The sequence below is a fragment of the Nyctibius grandis genome, chromosome 1 (genome assembly GCF_013368605.1).
Source record: "Nyctibius grandis isolate bNycGra1 chromosome 1, bNycGra1.pri, whole genome shotgun sequence".
NCBI classification, from domain to species: Eukaryota; Metazoa; Chordata; class Aves; order Nyctibiiformes; family Nyctibiidae; genus Nyctibius; species Nyctibius grandis.
Genome location: NC_090658.1, coordinates 41,442,827 through 41,455,626, shown reverse-complemented (window position 1 = coordinate 41,455,626; position 12,800 = coordinate 41,442,827). Strand labels below are relative to the sequence as shown.

Here is a 12,800-nt window from a genome sequence, read left to right as displayed (position 1 = left end):
TGAGCTCAAATTCACCTTGCAGCCAAACAAAAGCCCTCGTTCAGACAAACAAGTCTAAGAAGGAGCCCTAGCAAAATGCTAACATGTAATATGATAGCATTTAAGCTTCCACCTGTCAAAAAGGTGATGATATGCTTCAGTTTCCTTTTGGCCCCATGTTCTGGCTCTGCAGAGAAAGACCTGGGAGTCTTGGTGGACCACAAGTTCACCATGAGCCAACAATATGCCCTTGTGGCCAAGAACACCAATGGTTGTCCTGGGGTGCATTAGGAAGAGTGTGGCCAGCAGGTCAAGGGAAGTTATCCTCCCCCTCTACACTGCCCTAGTGAGGCCACACCCGGAGTACTGTGTCCAGTTCTGGGCACCCCAGTACAAGAAAGACAAGGAACTACTGGAGAGAGTCCAGTGGAGGGCTACAAAGATGATGAGACAACTGAAGCATCTCTCTTACAAGCAAAGGCTGAGGGAGCTGGGTCTGTTTAGCCTGGAGAAGAGAAGACTTAGGGGGGATCTTACCAATATTTACAAATACATTAGGGGCAGGTGTCAAGAGGAAGAGACCAGACTCTTCTCAGTGGTGCCCAGTGACAGGACAAGGGGCAAAGGGCACAAACTGAAACATGGGAAGTTCCATCTAAATATGAGAAAAAACTTCTTTACTTTGAGGGTGACAGAGCACTGGAACAGGCTGCCCAGGGAGATTGTGGAGTCTCCTTCTCTGGAGATATTCAAAACCCACCTGGACATGACCCTGTGCAACCTGCTCTAGGGGAACCTGCTTTGGCAGGGGGTTAGACTAGATGATCTCCAGAGGTCCCTTCCAACCTTAACCATTCTGTGATTCTGTTCTGCAAGGCAATGAGGACACATCCTCTAAATTCAAGAACTTCCAAGCAAGTTGGAGCCCTACCTCAGAAGCAAGAAGGCAGGTCTACAGAAATAACCTAGTCTTGTAATTTTGGGAAATATTTTCTCTGTAGTGTTTTGGATTTGGGTAAGTAGAATTTTACTTTCTGAAAGCTACCTGGATAATGTTTGATGTTCATATTGACATGGAACAAACAGGTAATTGAAGTAATCTGTCCTCAAATATCATTGTGCATTGCAATAGCCCTGCAACCTTGGGCCACAGCCATCTAGGTTGCTACTCTGAAAGAGACAGTGACCTACAAAGAATACTCTGTAAGAGGCCATGATGAAATCAAACACATCCCTAAAGATGCTATTTTGCTTTGCATTTAAACCAACACAAGTATATCAACCAGCAAAAGGCAGATTTCTGATCAGCTCCTCTCCTCTTCTCACATTCCTGCTCCTTCCTCTACACCAAATTTGGCTCACCCTGCAGCAACACGGTTGCTAGATCAGCTCACCTATCTGAAAGAACGTTATCCATTTCATTTGGGAAGAAAGGTAGGTAATTTTTTTGTAAAAATGCACAAGTTGATCAGCTTAACCTCTGGCCACATGATCATTAGCAGCAACGCAGGGAAGATGGCAGACCCTGCAATTCAGGAAGCTGGGCATCATTTCTCAGTATCAACCTGCCACTGGACCAGATGAGATATGCATAGAATTGCATCTAAAATTGCCAGTGTACCATCTATTCTGGAGAGCTGAAATAAAAAATGTTATATTATCATTTATCGAAAGTATTCATATGGTTCACAACTTGCCCATATGTATATTTTATCATCTTCATTGGATATATCCTCACAACCCTTATAAAAAGCTGAGTAATGCTATTAGCCCATTCTACATGCAGAGAAATGAGTTGCAGTGAGAGTATGACAGTTTGCCCAAGGTCATATGGAAAACACAAAGCCTATTTTCACTCTGTCTTTAAAAGGAGTACTAAGTCAAACACTGTCCTGAGGTCTTATTCCCTGTCTATGTCCAAAACATTTCTTTAGGTTAGGCCAACTTTAGGAGACTCAAACTAGAAATTGAATATAAACTCATAATGAAGTGAAAATTCATCAACATTCCCTCTGCTCAGCTCAGCTCCATTGCTGTTTCAAAGAGTAGCCATTTTTCTGGAGCCAGGCAAACGTCAAGGCAAGGTAAGCTAACTTTACAACAGAAGAAACTTCTGGCAGATGAGGAAATTTAGTCAACATCTTAGTCTCAAAGTAGCACTGCTACTGTTAGAAACTCCTTTCTCTAATACAAAAAGAATTAGTCACAAATACTGTCTCAAATCTCTTAGAGTGACAGTCAGTCTATCTGCAGACAGCTTGTCTTGGGAGTCATCTTGTGAAGGTAACAGCCAGGTGTGCTAAAGAGCGGGTACAAGAGAGGAATTTACAACCACTTCTTTCTTAGCATTGGAAATGGCAAATATTTTCCACAGTCAAAATGAGACCAAGCTCAGGAATCAGCCACTGAGAAGCCAAATGGTGAAGAGGGAAGGCAGAAAGTGAGGAAGATGAGGTGGACATAACTTGGATTTACCAACAGCAAATCGTATTCAACTAACCTGAATGCCTTCCGTGTGAGATGACCGTGGACTCTGTGGAGCAGAGGAAATCAGAACATATTGCATATCTTGACATCAACAAGGCTTCTGACAGTCTCCTATATAATCCTTACAGAGAAATCGGCAAGATGTACACTGGATAACCATATAAAATGGGCTGGAAACTGGATGACCCGTTGGGCTAAAAGGGCTGTGGTCAGCATACAGAGTCCAACTGGTGGCCAGATACTACATGAGTATCCCAGGAATCACTACCAGAGTCAGTGCTGTTTAATGTCTCATTAATGACCTGGACAATTGGACAGAGTGAGTTGCAACACATTCATGGGCAACAAAAGGCTACTATTCAGACAGATTTCAACAGTCTCAAGAAATGGACTGATAGGAGCCCTGTGAAGGTCAAAGGCAAGTGTAAAATCCCACACTGGGGAGGGGACCAATATAACTACTAAAGAATGAGCTTCCTTTTGAATAAGTAATCAAAATTAGTCCACAGCAAAAGCAAATGGATTAATTAGCTGGTATTGATAAAGGGTTACACAGACAGTCATGCAGAAGACTATGTTATCTTCTCTAGAAATCACGAGCAACAAAAAATATCACAACTTTTCAGATAAATTCTTAGCTAAAGAATATAGGGATTTTATTCTTCCTCTGACTAAGAGCAAAAAATGGTGTGGTGGTAAAAAAAGTTAAAAACAAACGTCCTTAAAACCACATCAAACCAAATCAACTAACGAAAAAGAAAAGGCAGCTCAGAAACAGGTTTTCCAAGTGTCGTATAACTTCTCTTGAGATCTATGAGGACAAGGTATCTGTCATTGCCTCTAGAAAAGGAAGGAAAACAAACTAGCCCTATGTTTGAGATCCCAAAAGATAAGACAAAAGGAGAAGGCAAGTGTAAAATCAACACCTCCACCCCCTCAAAGCTGAATACATAGGAAAAAAGCAGATTCTTAAGAGTGTTAGAGAACTTTTTGCAGACAGTTTGAGCTTTAAGTAACACATTCTTCTCTCCTTGAAGTCAGTCCATATTGGGTTTTCCATTAGGATGTATACATGGTCATGAATCCAGGACTGAGAAATGGAAAGAATCGGTATTATTTCAAGCACCCAGCAGTCCAATGCTTTTTATCTGCAACTGGAAATTAGATTTAATAACAAGGAAAACCTAGTGAAAGTCATTTAAGAATTGAAACTGTTGGTATTGCTATACCTGTTATTAATACTGTACTTGGTGGTAACTCCAGGTCATAAAACACTTGTCCCCATTGGACCTGATGACCTTATCCATACTCTTTATGTCTTCCTGTACCACAACATAAAGGAGAGGAAAGAAGGAAAAAAAGCTTCCTGATTATCTGAAATATCCACATCAACTCTTATTTCCCATATCAAGCGGAAGTGTTCATGAAACAGCATGGAAAGGAAAGAAATTCAACTCTCTGGAAGACAATGTTGTCACTCAAATGACAAATGGAGACTAGTCATAGCATGCAATGGGTTATCCACATGGAAAAAAATATGAAAATATGTTCTCTGTACATGCTTCAAGTAGTGTAACAGCCTTACAGATTATATTATCATATAGCCAATAACTAAGAGAAAACATAATTTCATTTCTGTAGTCTTGGTTTAGAATCCTAAGGAATCCTTCCTGAGGATTCTAAAAGTATTAAACATATTAAAAAGTATTCCACTTTTATTGCAAAGTGGTATGAAAATGGCTTGAATCTTTACATAATGGCAATTTACCTGACATAAAGACTGCAGAAAGAAACTAAAAACCCTGCACTCAGAATAAGTATATTTAAACAAATCATTGTTTAAATTTGAGACCATTACATATGAAAATCAACATTTGAAAAAAAAATAAGCCCCATTTTTATTCTACCTCTGTTTTCAGGTGACATCCATACATACAGACACTTGGAGTGGGCTTTTTGGGGGTTGAAAAAACTCACCTCAGAAATATTTGTGCAAGTGTCCATTTGCAAAGGCTTATGTCAAAAGTGTTAGCATAGCCATCCAGAAATTACTTATGTGCCTTCTCTGCAGATAGCAAACATTAAAAAAAAAAAAAAAAAAACAGAAGCAAGCAGAACACAGAATTATTTGTGTCCAGTCATAGAAATTGAATTGCAAATAAATAAAAAATTTAAACCAATAAAAACTACCAAAGAACTTGTCAGCTGCATTGGGACTTTGATAAAATTAACTCATAATTAGAATACCTCCAGTTTTTGGAAAGCAAGAGTGACTCCTATTCAGTTTAAATACTTCATATTTCCCTTTTTGGTGGTCTGTGTAGCTTCCACATTCCTCTGTTAAAGCTACGTAACAGAAGCTAGTTAAATGAGCCAATGACTCCACATGTCCCAGGCAGACATTGGAGTCTATGGTTCAAATATACATTCGTTTATTACACTACCAAAAAAGAAAAATCAAATCTCTGCATCAACATTCATGCATGTTTTTAGAGCCCACTATTCCAAGGAATCAACCACAAAAGTTGCTTTTTCTGTTCTCATCTTGCTACAACATCTGTCCAGTTTGTATGTGGACATTCATGATTGAGCTTCATTTCAGCCAGAGCCTTCAGGTGAAATCACTGAGTATACCAAAGTAAGTAAACTAAAAGAACAGACAAAATGAAACAGCAACAAAAAACCCAAACAGAACCCCCACCTCTCTATTTCTAATTACTAGCACAAAAATACTAAGCTAATACAGAACCCAGAACTCAAACCCACTACATGGAAAAAGATGAAAAATAAATTTTGGCCCTATTGTCTTGCAGAGCAGGTCTTTTCCTCTGATTTGGCTATCTGATCCAAAAGTTTTCAAAAGGCCAAGTTGAACAATCCTCATGTTTTCACTTCCAGAGCCCTAAAAGAGCTTCTATCTTTATATCATCATCCTATCAGTTCTCTTTAATGTCTTTATCAATGATCTGGATGAGGGGATCTAGTGCACCTTCAGTAAGTTTGCAGATGACACCAAGTTGGGTGGGAGTGTTGATCTGCTTAAGGGTAGGAAAGCTCTACAGAGGGATCTCGACAGGCTGGATCGATGGGCTATGGCCAACTGTGTGAGGTTCAACAAGGCTAAGTGTCAGGTCCTGCACTTGGGGCACAACAACCCCATGCAACACTACGGGCTTGGCGAAGAGTGGCTGGAAATCTGCCTGGCCACTGGGGTGGGGCCAGGGGGTGGACCTGAGGGTGGGGGTGTTGATCGATGTCTGGCTGAATATGAGCCAGCAGTGTATCAGAAATAACATGGCCAGCAGGACAAGGGAAGTGATTGTCCCCCTGTATTTGGCATTGGTGAGGCCCCACCTCAAATACTGTGTTCAGTTTTGGGCCCCTCACTACAAGACAGACATTGAGGTGCTGGAGAGAGTCCAAAGAAGGGCAATGAAGCTGGTGAAGGGTCTGGAGAGGAGCAGCTGAGGGAACCGGGGTTGTTGAGTCTACAGAAAAGGAGGCTCAGAGGAGACCTTATTGCTCTCTACATCTACCTGAAAGGAGGTTGTAGCGAGGTGGGTGCTGGTCTCTTCTCCCAAGTAACAAGTGATAGGATGAGAGGAAACGGCCTCAAGTTGCACCAGGGGAGGTTTAGATTGGATATTAGGAAAAACAGTCTGCCCAAGGAAGTGGTGGAGTCACTACCCCTGGAGGTATTTAAAAGGCATGTAGATGTGGTGCTTAGGGACATGGTTTAATGGTGGACTTGGCAGTGCTAGGTTAATGGCTGGACTTGATGATCTTAAAGGTCTTTTCCAACCAAAACGATTTTATGATTCTATGATTCTATACTACAAAGGAAATTCTCTGCTCCCTTCAGGAATCTTCCAGCCTACAGTTTCCTTCAAGCTTCCCAGTTCCTCTCCTTCTCTATTTGTCCCACCTCCACCCTAAAAGCTTCTTCAGGCCTCATGGCTCAGTTGCTCTCAAAAATCACTCATATTCCCCTTCCTGCAAAGCACAGCAGCCAGGACAATATAATAACACAACCTTCCTTTCTTCTGCCAAGCCCTTTTTTTTTTTTTTTTTAACCAAAAAGGGAAAAAAACACCACAATGCATGGTAAACATGCAACAAATACAACTAAACAAACCTATCAGTTGCAGTATCGATCTCAGTAGTTAAAAGCATACATCTATATGGACATGTAATTAATCAAGTAGAGCTAAAACAAGCTATTATAAATCCAATATAACTCAGAGAACAGAGGCCACTACTAGCAGTTATGTTGTTTTCAGATTACATCATCATGATGTCTCTAATTAGATGTGCAATTATTATCTAGGATGGTATTTTGGGAAGGTATTTCCGTCATGGTGGTAATAATCAAATGCCCATCAGTAGCTGGTTCCTCATCAAGCCATTCTACTTGAGTCAGAACTTCCATGCCCAGAGCCTGAAGAAATTAGCCAGATATGCTATCAAAAATTAATGATGTCCAGAAATAAACTGAGAACATCTGATGCCAAACAGAATCATAAAGTGAATAAACAAAGCAACAAGTATTTGCAAAGGTTCTTATTAAAAAAAAAAAAAAAAGTTAATCTTCTAAATACTGGAGAAACAAGCATTAAAAAAAAAAATTAAATCACAAATAGCTGTTAGGGAGAGCTTTTATCAAAAAAAGAAATCATAGAAAGCAACAGCTCAAATACACCAGATGAGTCCAAACAGGAAGGGATCTTACAGTCTTTCAAAAATACCACCCTCCCTTATTTAAGGAATGTATTAAAAAAACAAAACAACACAAACACAACATACAGTGGTAACCCGAGAGCTAAAATACATGCAAACTTCAAATACCTCACGTGTGTCTTATGTACCGTGGCCTGTAAATCAGAAAGTATTACTGTACAGTGCTGCTCCTATAATAAACCAGCATTTCTACATCTGCTGCAAATTTCTCCCTAGAACAGAGAAAATCCTATTTACTACCTGCACAAACTAACTTCAAAAGATGCACTCTCTCAGTTCTCTATTTCTGAAAAAATAAATGTGCAATTTCTTGGAAAACAGATTCCATAGTACTGAGAAACAGTTTTCACATCCCTTTCAAGTCACAATGGTACAGTTGCTTGTATTTCTCTGCACTGAAAACGTCTGAGCTCTCATTTAATTACAAGAAGATTCTGAAAGAACACACTGTTGGCTGATACAACAAAGTCACACCAGTGGCTAAAACTTTTGTTGTTCTTAGTGGAATCATTGCCTTTTATATTACTAGATCTATAGACTGCACTTGCCCAACTCAAACTGTCACACAATTTGGAACCTTCCATTTTCATTGTAACTTCAGGGTTTTCAAAAGTGCATACTCAGGACTTAAGAGTTTAAATCACTTAGGAACTTCAGAAAGTGTTACCCTGCCCATACAAAAATTATGTATAAACCTTATAAGAGAACTGTATTTTTGCAAATCCTACATGCATTTCACTTATTGTATTTTCCCTGGGAGTTCCACACAAGGTGCATCACAGAAAGTGGCATGCAATATCAACACAGGGCTGTGGATTTGTAAGAGAAGTTCAGGGGGACAAGGCAGTAGGGTGGGGACAAGGGAATAAAGAAAAATAATTTACAAATTAAGGATCATGAAAGAAGTGATGAGATGAAATTATAAAAAAAAAGGCAAAACCAAAGGCCTGGGTTTGGGTAGGTAAATCCAGCCTTGGAGAAGTAAAAAAGGAAACAGTTGTGCTATACAGTAGCTTTTAAAAATTGGATATGAAGATACAGTTATTTAAAGCCAAACAGAATGTTTGGAACAGCCCCAGCACAGACAGACTAGGGGAACAAAGTGCACAAACTGAAGAAAAAATATTTTTTAAAAATTGAAGTTTCCAGCAGTCTAAGGTTTCAGCTGGCATATGGTTGCAGAAACAAATTGATTCAGGCTGATGTGCATTAAGACCATATACCACACAGCCAGAGAATACAGACTGGCACATTCCAGCTTTCCGCAGCAGGAGTTTGATGCGACTAAGCCATGACAACAAAGCTCAGAGAGAACAATGCTGCATAAAGTGGAATAAAATAACACAGAAAGGGTTAGGTGCTATCTGCCTGCCACATGCTTAATAGGGAATTGAAAGAAAAGTCTGCAGGGACAGCAGCTCACATTGACAAAGGAAATTGCTTTGTTCAAAAGGGTGACATTTTCCAAAACACTTAAGTAACTTTGTTCCATGCTAGACCCAAAGGAATTGTTGTTGTTATTCAAACAATAAAACATGCTCACTGTAAGGGCGTGAAACAGCATTTGGTGCATTGATGATCTTTTGATGCTCACGGCATCCCAAATAAGCACCAATCAATCTTCAGCATCACAAATTTGGTATAAGTCACATTCTATAAAAAAATCACTTCAAAAATAGTTTCAAACTGCAAACAGTTTCAAAATTGTTGGGCTTTCATTCATCGGTGTTCTTTTTGTTTGCTTGTTTTAAGCCATTCATTTTCAAGTTGTGTTTCCTTAGAACCATCCCATCAGCTGCACCAACCAGGGTGGCTGTGTAATCTTTATTTATGTAACAGGACTTACTCAAAAGATGCATCTTCTGAGGGATCTAAAAATCACATATCCAATAGAGGCAGCACTGAATATACTTCACCCCGTATTGTTTTAAGCAGCACATATGCACAGGACTGTATGCACGACTCCAAATGACTTTTTGTATAGCAAATAGCAAAAGCCGACTCTTCACGAAACATATTGGTTTTCCATGAAAACATATATGGAGAAACAGCACAGTTTAGCAAACACTTCAAACTGTGACTGAAGCCGTGTCTAAATGATGCACAGGATAGACTCACTATCCTACCAGAACTTAGCATTATGAATCCTGTGGAAAACTTAGGGAAACTACTTTTCCAGAAGGCATCAAAGACCACAAAGGTCAGTAGATGCATACCTTCAATATTAGAGTTTACAGCACTAAACACACTGCTGCAGGCCATAAGACAATTCTTTAATAAGCAGGAAGAAGTTATTGAACATACTGATATAGGGGAAGAAAGGAAAAAGTGTGATCACTACCTCAGCCAACCCATTGGCTTGAAACCTTTGAACCACTTTATTCCAGAAGTGAATTCCACAGTGAATGGGAGCACAGGCTTACAAATGCACATCAACTTCTGTTTATAAAGACAGAAAATCCTCACCCATCATACTGCATAGGCTCTTAGAGCTGTTCAGGTCCTACAGCAAACTGACAGAGCTTTAGCCCTAACATTCCATTCCACTCATCTTCCCAACTAATTTATGCTAACTATTTTATCACTGCCCACAAAGAGGCTAAACAGGCCAACTTCTGTGAGCAGCTGCCAGAAAGTCACAGGAACGATGCTGTTTCAGAATTTCTATACATTCTCTACTCACTTGGGTTTTTTCTTAGTGTTCCAGGAACACAAGTCTTTCTAGATGCTCATGGGTCCTCCCCAATAAACGATTATGGGGAAATAGCAGAACTTGACAAGAGTCTCCATCTTTATTGTAGACACCAGTCACATCCATGCACATTCTTCTATTTGCTCGCCTAATTCTTTTTGCACAAGAGGCAACAAGTTGGGGTTTTTTTTTTCAATTATTATCATTACAGCAAGTGCACATTTCCACTTAAATGAGCACAAAGCATGAAAACAGATGATGCCTGCTATCATTAAACTGAGATCATATTCCAGTTTAGGTTTGATTTGTTTTTCAGCACGATGGGCATTTTTTTCACTTACATTTTCTAATGAGGAACAGAGAATATTCTAACTGGGAGCAAAGAAATAATTTCACAGGTAGCTTTGTTTTTCTGAGTTTTCTTTGGGTATCCATTCATTAATCTTGGCAGATAATTGACATCTCAAATGCATCTGACTGACTTCCTTCTGTATTCTCCATTCTAAAACACATTAAGGCAGACTTAAATGGTGGGCAACTGGATCTATATCATTTTTTGCATGCTCACATAGACCTTTCTGTTTCTTACATCCCATCTGTTATATCAGGATGCCTTCTGTCCTCTTCATAGCCTGTCAAGGATTTTCCCCTGTGCTAACTGCAAAGCATTCCCAAATAATGTATCCAACAACTAGCCTGATGGTAGAGAGACTTAAAGCTCAAGAAAAGGTGAGGACTCTGAGAAAGATTTTTCCCCCAACTTGCTTTTTGGTTCCAAACCCATGACAGCTGAGCTGATCCAGAGTCTTCTCTCAAAGAGCCCATATACAACTTAAATCCATAGTACTGAGTTAACATAGACTTTACCATGGCTTCAGAACAAGATCAAACAAAAGTGCCCAAACTGCATTGAGGAAGTAGGGTTCAAATCACTGCCACCTTTAACACCATTCCCATAAGTAAGTAGGTAGCCTCAGTCGAGGTAATGCCTGAAGTTTGTTCAGCACAAATAATGCATATTCCCTTATCAAAACACTCCTCCCTAGAAAGGATCAGTCATGGAACTTAATGGGCAGCAGCCCCATTTCTGTAACACGAAAAGCACTAGTGAGACATGCCATGTTTGCTGTGGCTGGAAGTGCTGAAGACGTTACTAACTTTTACTCATTCACATATTTCAAAACAAATACATGTCTGCTCATCATGATAGGCTTTTTACAGCATATACTACTAGCTTTTACAGAATCAAGTTGGAGTACAACCCCAAGTAAATATGCCTTTCTTGCAGTAACTACAGGATCATGAAACTTAAACTAGTCACAATCGCCATCTCAGCACAGCTTCCCATTTGGTTCTGCTCCAAACAGTTTAAAATACATGAAATAGGCTGGATTTCCCCAAGGTATCAGAATGGCAGGAATTATCTGAATCACTATTTGTTTTATTAGTAGCAATTCTCAAATACATTATCCTTTTTATTCCATTAAACATTTCATTACAACTGTAAATAGTGAAATATAAATAACAACAAGAATTAGAATAGAATGACTAGTATTTACTAGCTACAACAACTATATAAATTATAAAACAGCTGCTGATTACGTTGACATCATGCAGACAGAAATAGAACTAAGGTTTTTTTAAATTCTTGGTTTTAATAAGAAAAAATAATAAAATGCACAACTTTATTCACCAACAAATATTGCATACATAAAAGAGGCTTTACAGGTTGTGCAAAAGTGGAAAAAATGGGTAAATTTGTCTCTGTCTTCAGAGAGCCAGCCAATGAAGTATTGCTAAAAATACCACTCTGATATTTCTCTGTCCAGGGCTAGATATTATCTACACAGTCAAATTACACAATGCATTGGTCAAAACAAGAGAAATCAAATCCCTATAAAAATATTCAAATCCTACATTATATTTGAAAAGCCTTTATAAAAGTGAAAGAATTCTGAAGAGCAAACCTTAAAGAAATATCAGACTAAGTTTTGATGGATAAGCATCCAAAAAAACTAGGAATAAGTTCGTGATCTAGTAAAAATTAATTTCTGATTAAATTAATTCACTTCACTGGCACCAATGTGTCATTCGTTCCCTCTCTTCTTCCTCCTGAACTTCCGAGGTTCTCCTAACTCCCCGCACATTTTTCTTAATTTTTAGCTGAATGGTGCTTTTGCCCACTAAGGCACAGTAGACAGTCAGACAAACACAAGCCCAGTATTTAAGTCACTTTTCGTGAACAGCAGGCTAACTTGCTTCCTTTATAACACTAAAGACTGGTGAATCTGGGAGTGCATCAATTCTCAATAAATGGCTCAACTGCATCCCCACCAGATAACACCTAGGTACGCCTTCACCTCATTGTTCCCCCATTCCGGAAACGTGGATCACAAACAAGCAGCGGCACAGGTCCCCAGTTTGGCCGATTAGTGGATATGGATCCGAGCATGTATCTATTGCCTAATCTAGATAGCAGGGTTTATTAATCACTGGCATGAGTTGTCTTTTGTTTCCATGTTTGGATAGACTGGTAAAGAGATTTTCACTGCAGTATTTTAGCATTCCTTGTTCTGGAATGGAAGAAGGCCTAAGCTAGACATACAGTCAGCCACAGAGACTAGCTTCTTTGGGCATCCTCTACAGACAGTGAAATGATTGTGTTTGTGAGGCGATATTCACTAGGGATAATTTTCCTAGTGTCTTAAGTACTCCTGCTATCTTTAAAAGTGTTACTGTCAATGGTTTGCTACAAGACCAAACCATTGAAGACTGCAGAGTATTCATTTGTGTAACAGACACAGAGATTAAGTTGCAAGTTTCTGAAGCTGCTATTTCAAAATTTTTAAACAACGATGGTCAACACTGATAAAAAGAAGGGATGACAGTAGCAAAAAAGTAATTT

General features: G+C 39.2%; 1 protein-coding gene across 1 annotated transcript in view; it reads right to left on the bottom strand.

Annotated features, from left to right (window-relative positions):
- The window catches only part of PLD5 (phospholipase D family member 5), a 208,913-nt gene that overhangs the window by 188,734 nt on the left and 7,379 nt on the right, over positions 1-12,800 (bottom strand). The gene's annotated exons all lie outside the window — the stretch shown is intronic.